The sequence below is a fragment of the Arachis ipaensis genome, chromosome B04, assembly GCF_000816755.2.
Source record: "Arachis ipaensis cultivar K30076 chromosome B04, Araip1.1, whole genome shotgun sequence".
Classification (NCBI taxonomy): Eukaryota; Viridiplantae; Streptophyta; class Magnoliopsida; order Fabales; family Fabaceae; genus Arachis; species Arachis ipaensis.
Window position 1 is genome coordinate 87273634 of NC_029788.2, and position 9106 is coordinate 87282739.

Consider the following 9106-nt stretch of genomic DNA (forward strand, 5'->3'; position numbering starts at 1 on the left):
AAACAAAAAGTTAGTTAGTTAGTTGAAACAAATTTGAAATCCAATTTTGAAAAGATAAGAAGATAGGAAGTTAGAAAAGATATTTTAGAATCAAATTTTTGAAAAAGATAAGATAAGAAGATATTTTTGAAAAGATATGATTGAAATTAGTTTTGAAAAAGATTTGATTTTTAAAATCACAATTAATGACTTGATTCACAAGAAATCACAAGATATTATTCTAGAACTCAAAGTTTGAATCTTTCTTAACAAGTAAGTAACAAACTTGAAATTTTTGAATCAAAACATTAATTGATGATGTTATTTTTGAAAATTATGTAATAAAGAAAAGAAAAAGATTTTTGAAAAAGATTTTTAAAATTTTCGAAAATAACTAAGAAAAATGAAAAAGATTTGATTTTTGAAAAAGATTTTGAAAAAGATAAGATTTTTAAATTGAAAATTTGATTTGACTCATAAAAACAACTAGATTTTTAAAAATTTTTGAAAAAGTCAAATCTAATTTTCGAAATTTTTAAGAGAGAAAAGAGGGAAAGATATTTTTTTGATTTTTAAATTTTTAATGATGAGAGAGAAAAACATGAAAAATTATGCAATGCATGAAAGTTATGGATCAAAGTATGTGATGAATGCAAGAACACTTTGAATGTCATGATGAAAATCAAGAACTTATTTTTGAAAAATTTTTAATGCAAAGAAAACATGCAAGACACCAAACTTAAAAATTTTTCATGTATAGACACTATGGATGCAAAAATGCACATGTAAAACAAGAAAAGATGCAAAACAAGAAAACATCAAGATCAAACAAGAAGACTTACCAAGAACAACTTGAAGATCATGAAGAACACTATGAATGCATGAATTTTTCGAAAAATGCAAGATGAATATGCAATTGACACCAAACTTTCAACTTGACTCAAGACTCAAACAAGAAACATAAAATATTTTTTATTTTTATGATTTTATATTTTTTTTGTATTTTCTTTTAATTTTTTCGAAAATCATTTTGAAAAAGAAAAATAAGGATTCCAAAATTTTTAATATGAATTCCAAGAATCTTATGCTCTTAGTCTAAAGCTCCAATCAAAGGGTCAGGCATGGCTTAATAGCCAGCCAAGCTTTAGTATGTAACTCAGACATGACACGCTTGACATTCCCTACCCAGAAGAATTAGACATGGCTTTACAGCCAGCCAGGCTTCAACATGCTTCATGAAACTCTAGAATTCATTCTTAAAAATTCTGAAGAAAAATATATTTTTTTGAAAACATTTTTATTTTAAAATTTTTTTTTGAAAACAAAGGAGAAATTTTTGAAAGGTTTTTGAAAAATTTTTGAAAATAAAACAAAAAGAAAATTACCTAATCTGAGCAACAAGATGAACCGTCAGTTGTCCAAACTCGAACAATCCCCGGCAACGGCACCAAAAACTTGGTGCACGAAATTTTGATCTCAGATAATGGTGCCAGAAACTCTGTACGCACGTCTTAATAAATCATTTTTCATTCACAACTTCGATACAACTAACCAGCAAGTGCACTGGGTCGTCCAAGTAATAAACGAGTCACTCAATCCCAGAGTCCTACTCGGAATACCACAGACAAGGTTTAGACTTTCCGGACTCTCATGAATGCCGCCATCAATCTAGCTTATACCACGAAGATTCTGATTAAGAGATCCAAGAGATACTCATTCAGTCTAAGGTAGAACAGAAGTGGTTGTCAGGCACGCGTTCATAGGGAACGATGATGATTGTCACGTTCATCACATTCAGGTTAAAGTGCGAATGAATATCTTAGAAGCGGAATAAGTTGAATTGAATAGAAAAATAGTAGTACTTTGCATTAATCTTTGAGGAACAACAGAGTTCCACACCTTAATCTATGGAGTGCAGAAACTCTACCGTTTGAAAATACATAAGTGATGAAGGTCCAGGCATGGCCGAGAGGCCAGCCCCCATGATCTAAGAACTAGGCGTCCCAAGATGATCAAAGATGATCCGAAGATCCTAAGATCAAAGATGTCTAATACAATAGTAAACAATCCTATTTATACTAAACTAGTTACTAGGATTTACAAAAGTAAGTAATTGATGCATAAATCCACATCCAGGGCCCACTTGGTGTGTGCTTGGGCTGAGCTTGAATGTTACACGTGCAGAGGCTCTTTCTGGAGTTGAACGCCAGGTTGTAACGTATTTCTGGCGTTCAACTCTGGTTTGTGACTTGTTTCTGGCGTTTAACTCCAGACAGCAGCGTAGAACTGGCGTTCAACACCCTTTTACATCATCTAAACTCGGCTAAAATATGGACTATTATATATAGCTGGAAATCCCTGGATGTCTACTTTCCAACGCAATTGGAAGCGCACCATTTTGAGTTCTATAGCTCCAGAAAATCCACTTTGAGCGCAGGGAGGTCAGAATCCAACAGCATCAGCAGTCCTTCTTCAACCTCTGAATCTGATTTTTGCTCAAGTCCCTCAATTTCAGCCAGAAAATACCTGAAATCACAGAAAAATACACAAACTCATAGTAAAGTCCAGAAATGTAAATTTAACATAAAAACTAATGAAAATATCCCTAAAAGTAACCAGATTCTGCTAAAAACATACTAAAAATAGTGCCAAAAAGCGTATAAATTATCCGCTCATCAATACATGTATGAGATTTCATGATTTCTCAACCACTCCTAATTTGATTTTATTTGATTTGTTGTGCCTCAACTTTGTTATGAACATACCTATTAAGAGAGTCTCATTGCTATTATCATTATCTCCCCTTTGGCAAAGGATGATGCGGAGTTGGGGTGAGGTTCAAACAGCAACCGTGCCATTTGTATTAAGATCATAGTTTACTCTGACCTGCCCATAGAATTTGTTCCTAATATTTTATCGTTGAATAGCTTACTGTATTTGTCTTTTATTAATTATATTGCTGATTTTTTACTGTTTTCATGTCTTATGTCAGTTCTTAGACATTGCGATTATAAGAATTCCTTTATTTGTTGTGTACTTATCTGATTTGTAGAATTGTTATACACAGAAGTGAACCAGTTTTCAATTTTGATTATTTGTGAGCAAAGTTTGTGAAATAAAGAGTGAAGAAGCTGGAAATATTCTTTCGTCGCAATCCCATCCCAACTCCTTCGTTCTACCAAAAGTATCCCTTTTTTAATTATTTTCACTTTCTTTTCCATAGTTTGCTATATCATACTAATAATATTTGTTAATTTTTGTAGAAGAAAGTGCTAGGCTTCATTTCCAAGTGTTGGTACCCACTAGCATCTTTAAATATGTAAGTAGTCAGAGGAACTTCCTCAAATCTAATATAGTTATATGAATTTTTTTAGATAATATTTATATTTTATTGGATGGTTAGGAGAAAATATGTAGGTATTAGTTACAACTTTTCATGTGATTTAATGATGTAAAAGTTTCTTTTTACTGTATTTATTTTTTTATATTTTGTTTCAACTTGAGTTTTTCTTTCTTGGAAAAAATAAAAGAATGTGAATAACTTGGGTATGTGATGCAATGGTGTTTGTTGTTAATATTCACCGGGTGGTTCGTTGCACAAATAAGGAGGATGATTCAGAGTGAAAAATAGGAGAAGCTAATAATAAGGAGCTTGGAGTGACTGATGGATTAGAGTAGGGGCAAGTTGTTACTGTTGATCTAGGCGTCGGAAGAGATCAGAGATGAAAAAATGAGTGGATACATAAAATGTGTTGATAAGGTTAAGGCCTTTCCAGACTTTTTTTTTAACCTTAAATGCAAACCTAAAAGTAGAATAACAATCTTTTGCATTAGGATCTGAAAAAAGCATTCCTTTTTGAAATAAAAAAATTTCTGCAACAAAAAGACTACGTTAAGTTGAGGAAGATATGGTAACTTTTCAACAAGGAATATTTAAAAGAAAAGGTTGCTATGTCTATCTTTAATTACTTAATGCTTTAAATTAGTAACAATATTTTTTTGGTATGTTATATTAATATTAAGTAATATGTCTTGAGGCAGCACTTTAATGGCTTCAGAAGTTAGATGATGTATTTAGTATTAAGTTCTTTTTGAATAGTTTTAAGTTCTGCTAATAATATTTTGATGACTTTTATAGAACTGTTGCATGTGTTTCATGAGCATCTTGGATATGTAATTAATTGTAGGACTTCTTCAGATTTCATCTAATTATAATAGCAAAATAACAAGAACCAAGAGTAAAACAAAATCAATTTGCCTTTATTGACACTTCATGAATTTGAAAAGCACCAACAATGAACGTAAAAGATGGCAGATAAGTGGAAAAAAAGGAAATTGCTACAAAAACAAATTAAAGGTAACCTTCTTGAATCAATACAAGTTTTTTATATATTTATAAATTAATTCATATAAATTGAAAAATTTTAACCTCTTGCTTTCCTAATTTAACATGCTCATTAGATTTTGCCATTGTTGCTTCCAAAGAAAATATTCCTCCTTCTATATAAGAACATGAGACCTATAGATGTCAAAGGATTATGGATTATATTAATAAGTATTTTTTTTAAGGTTAGTTGAATGAAGCTCATGAGAAGTTGAAGGTTAGTTTATTTGCTTTTGTATTAATAAGTATTTTTTTAAGGGGATAGGTTATATTGGTTAGTGGTTACTTTAGGTAGCGAGGAATGATGTGTTAGTGTAATTTGAACTTATTATTCTTATCATAGTAGACATTATAATTATGCATTTGGCCTTTCTTTTATTATTTAATATGTTTCTTCTATTCGGATTTAATTTTTTTGTTCTGTTGATAAGGTTCTTGCTAATTTGCTTTTTTTTTTATTGATATTTGATATTGTGAAGTTTTGCTTAAGAAGTTTCTTGCAAAGCATGTTAATGATAAGAACAAAAAAATTTGAGGAAGAAGTGTGTAGCCACCAATTGACAAGGAAGAAATCGCATAAGTCGAGGGTTCATTAATATCTCGGTTTGTGTTTTTGGGGAGAAAAAAGAGCCAATTTTCTATTTGTGTGTGTGTTTATTCTTTATCTTTTCTATCACTATTATTAGTATTTTTTATTTGTGTTCATTTGAAGGGTAAATTGAGTGTTATGTTATTTTATTTGAAAATGATTGAAAAAAACTAACACCTTAGAAATTATGTTAATGGATGGTGGTTGATATTGACAGAATTTTTTTGCATATTTGAATTATGGGTCAGATACATCACTGTGTGTTTAAATTGTTAACTGCCCTAATAGTTTCTCATAATTCTTTAAGTTTGCAGCACCTTTAAATTAGTTTTGGACTTTTGCAGGATAAAGTTACTAGACTTTTTTTTGTTTATATTTTTAGATATCTGAAAAATAATACCTTCTCATGTATTTTTTATTTTTATTTTATCATAGCATAAATTTCACTCTAAACAAGTATGGTGTTTTTTTCCTCTAAAGTTTTTGAAGGCGAAGTGCTTGATGAATGGTGAAGTTTCATTGATTCTTGAGCACGAGTATGAGCAGCTTCAACAAATTTATGATGATCCCATAAATCAAGTTTCTCAGTGAGTGAAATCCTTTATCTTGCTAATGTGTGGGTTCAGTTGAGTATAATATTTGGGAGATAGATTCCAAGCATTTGAAAATTGAAACTCAAAATGCATTTGGGTCATATGGTATATTTATGGATTTTCTTTTTCTTTTTATAGTTCAGGTATAGATATTCTTACTATGTGTTGCTATGGTTTCAATTTTCATCTAATTAGCTCTTCTATTAAACGAGATTTGAAGGTATTTATTGTAGCCAGAAACTAGCCATTAAATTCTCAAGCGTAAGCATGTAAATTCAGATTTGCAGAGGGTTCTACATCATGAGGTTTGCTCTATTAAATTTGTTCATTCTGATAATCTAAAATCTATATACTATTAAATTTGCTCTATTAAATTTGTACATCATGATGTTTGCTCTATTAAATTTGCTTTATTTTCTACTCCTGTTTAACAGTTCCCTAAATTTGAATTCTCAATTCTCATGTGTGCCTTTTAATTTGTTATTTTTGAGATCTTTGTATCTATACATTTGGAATGATTTAGTTTTTAAACTTATACATGCTAGGATTGTGTGAAAACTTCATGATGATCTAGAAAAGACTTCAATTTTGTTTGAGCAAGCAATTCAGGCTACCTTTGGGGATAGGTATAAATTTTGATTAATAGTAAATTAGGATATAAAATAACTCAAGTAGGTTTCATGCATTATTATTATTATTATTACTATCATGTCATCATTGTTTGAATGTATAATGAAAATGGACATAAAGTTTGCTGGCAAGGGATGGGTGAGTAGTAATTAGATTATTTAGAGGCTGCAACTCCGTGATAGTTTGTGGTTAGGGTCTTAATGTCATGGCAGGTGGCTATTTGTTGTATGAATAGTTTGTTTAGATATCCGATGTAACAGTCTTTTGTTGATTATTTTAGTTTATGTTATTTTTCTATATCAGTTCATCTTTGGGGATATACATTGTGAAACTGATCTTGCTCGGGGTCTTTTGGCTTTGATGAGTTGAACTTATTGGAAAAAAATATGAAAAATAATTTGATAGCATATTTTGTGTTCAAGTTTTCATATTATGAAGCTATTTAATTGCTTGCTATATATTTGTGTTTAGGGTTAATGTCATGGGTGCTATGTTGAACACATTAACAAAATAATAATATTGTAAAGTATATTTTGAGTCTTTTGATATATGTAATAAGTTGGTGCCCCTTTTTGGTTTAACCTTCCTGTTCTTAAACATTGAACATCTGATGTTGTGATTGACCTACAATTATAAAATTTATTCTAAACATTTTGTTGTTGAATAGCTTACCATATTTGTCTTCTATTAACTATATTGCTGATTTTTTTTACTTTTATGTCTTATGTCATTTTTTAAACATGGAAGATCTGAGATTTTGATTGACTTGCAACTAAAATTTTAGGTCTCTAATTATTTGTAGGAAAAACAGCAGCCAAAGATATAGAAAAGGATTGACAAATTTGTAAAAGAAAAACAGATGTCAGAATTTGCTTCTTTGTGTTTGCTTATAAGACTCTGATTGGAACTATGTTAGCATAATTGTCCAAAATTTAACTAGCAGATTTCTTCTATGCCTCAACATCAATGAACTCTGTATTCTTTATGATAGAGTAATATATTTTGTAAAAGAGTTTTATATCTTTTATTGAATATGCAGAGCTAAAGAAGCAAAAAGATTTTGAAACAAAGAATGAAAATTGATGAGCAGAAGCTTTGGTACCCTCACTACACTGTTTTTTCTTTTGTTAAAAAGCTATCTTAATTTCTTATATACGTTTTTTTGTTAGGCTTTGGCTGTAAAATTATGGCACACAAGTTTGATTTGTTGGGTTAGTAGTATAAAAATCTCATCAATAATTCTTTTTTGCTTTTGGTGCACCCATTTTTTTTAACCTGCGATTATTTCTTAATGTTTGTAGGTATTACTAAAAAGTATCATAGCTCAAAAGTTGAGAAGCAATAGGGATCAAACAAGCTCATATTCAATTACTATTGTCAAAGAGTTAGGAAAAATCATTATTTTTAACTTGTGTTGCTCATGTAATAGAACAGATAGTCCTCATATAATGTTCCCCATCAAGAACAATATTCCCCATCAAGAACATTTTGATGGACTAGTAGGGAGGATGAGAGAATTTTTTTTTTGAAGATTCTAAAGATGCTACCAGTTTATAAAAACGACAGAAGAAAAAAGTAGCACAATTATTGATTCAAAGAACTAAAAAAAAATATTTGTTTCACTAGATATGAGGCATTGACAACTGAAGTAGTCGATGATTTATATGATTTATGTTTTAAGGCACTACGCTTTATTCTTCTTCTTTTTTTGTGTGTAAGGATGTTAGCATTTGCTTGAATGTTGATTTGTGTTACTTTAATAGATTAGACAATTATATATGCTTAAGTAGAACAAATGTTGATTATGTTGTATCAGTTGCTGTATTAAGTAATTACACATCTCAACTGCTGCTTTTATTTTTAAGGTACAGAAATTCACTTTGATATTGGTCTATGTTGTCTTGAATTTTGTTAAAAATTTCAATTTTATTCGATGCCTAAAATAATTTGTTCTTCCATATAAATTTTATCAGAGTTCTTATAATGCCAGGTGCATGTAATATATAAAAGTAGAAATTAATGTAATTTTTTAATATCTATGTGAAATATGCTATTTATTTTCATCTCTAAGTGAAAATAATTATCATACCACATATTCAATTTCAAATGCAAAAGTATAACATTACATCTTTATACAAAATCGAATGTTTAATATTTTAAAAAATATTAATTAATTCCGATGATTTAACTACAATATTTTTTTCATATTTACAGACCAATAAATCATAACAATGAATATCAAATATATATGAATAATAGTTAGTGTACTGAAATGAAATTCTAAATATTTAAACTGTAAAAATTTTCGCATTAAATACATAAATAATCAATTCTAATAAGGTGGTATAATAAATCGATGTGCCTTAAATGATACCACATTAATCAATTATAAATTATACCACATTAATCAATTTAAGAGTACAATGTTGTATGATTTATAACTAAAATCGACAATTCATCAATATACATTTCACTTGGTTTAATAAAAATACAAACTTTAGCAATAAGCTAACTTCTTTCCAAATTTAACGAGGTACTTCAATAATTTATATAACTTTTTAAGTATTAATACTTTTTGCAGAATATCTTACATAGATAATTATAGAAATAAACAAATAAATAATTATAAAAAATAACAAAAGTCTATCACAGAATTATTTAAATATTTTAAGCAAAATGGTTACAATACAAACACTACTACTACTACTCGCGCGTATACGCGGGGGCTTCTGCTAGTTTGGTTTAATACTTTCATTTAAAGATTTGTCTCAAAATGACAAAGGTATATTTTGTTATTTGCAGATATATTTTTCTCAAAGGTTGTGGTTGTTTGATAATTTTGTTGGCAACTTGGCATCTTTTGATATTTTGTGGTTGTTGTTTTAGAGAAATTTTTTGGTGGTATCCTTTTGATGTTTTGAGAATGATTAA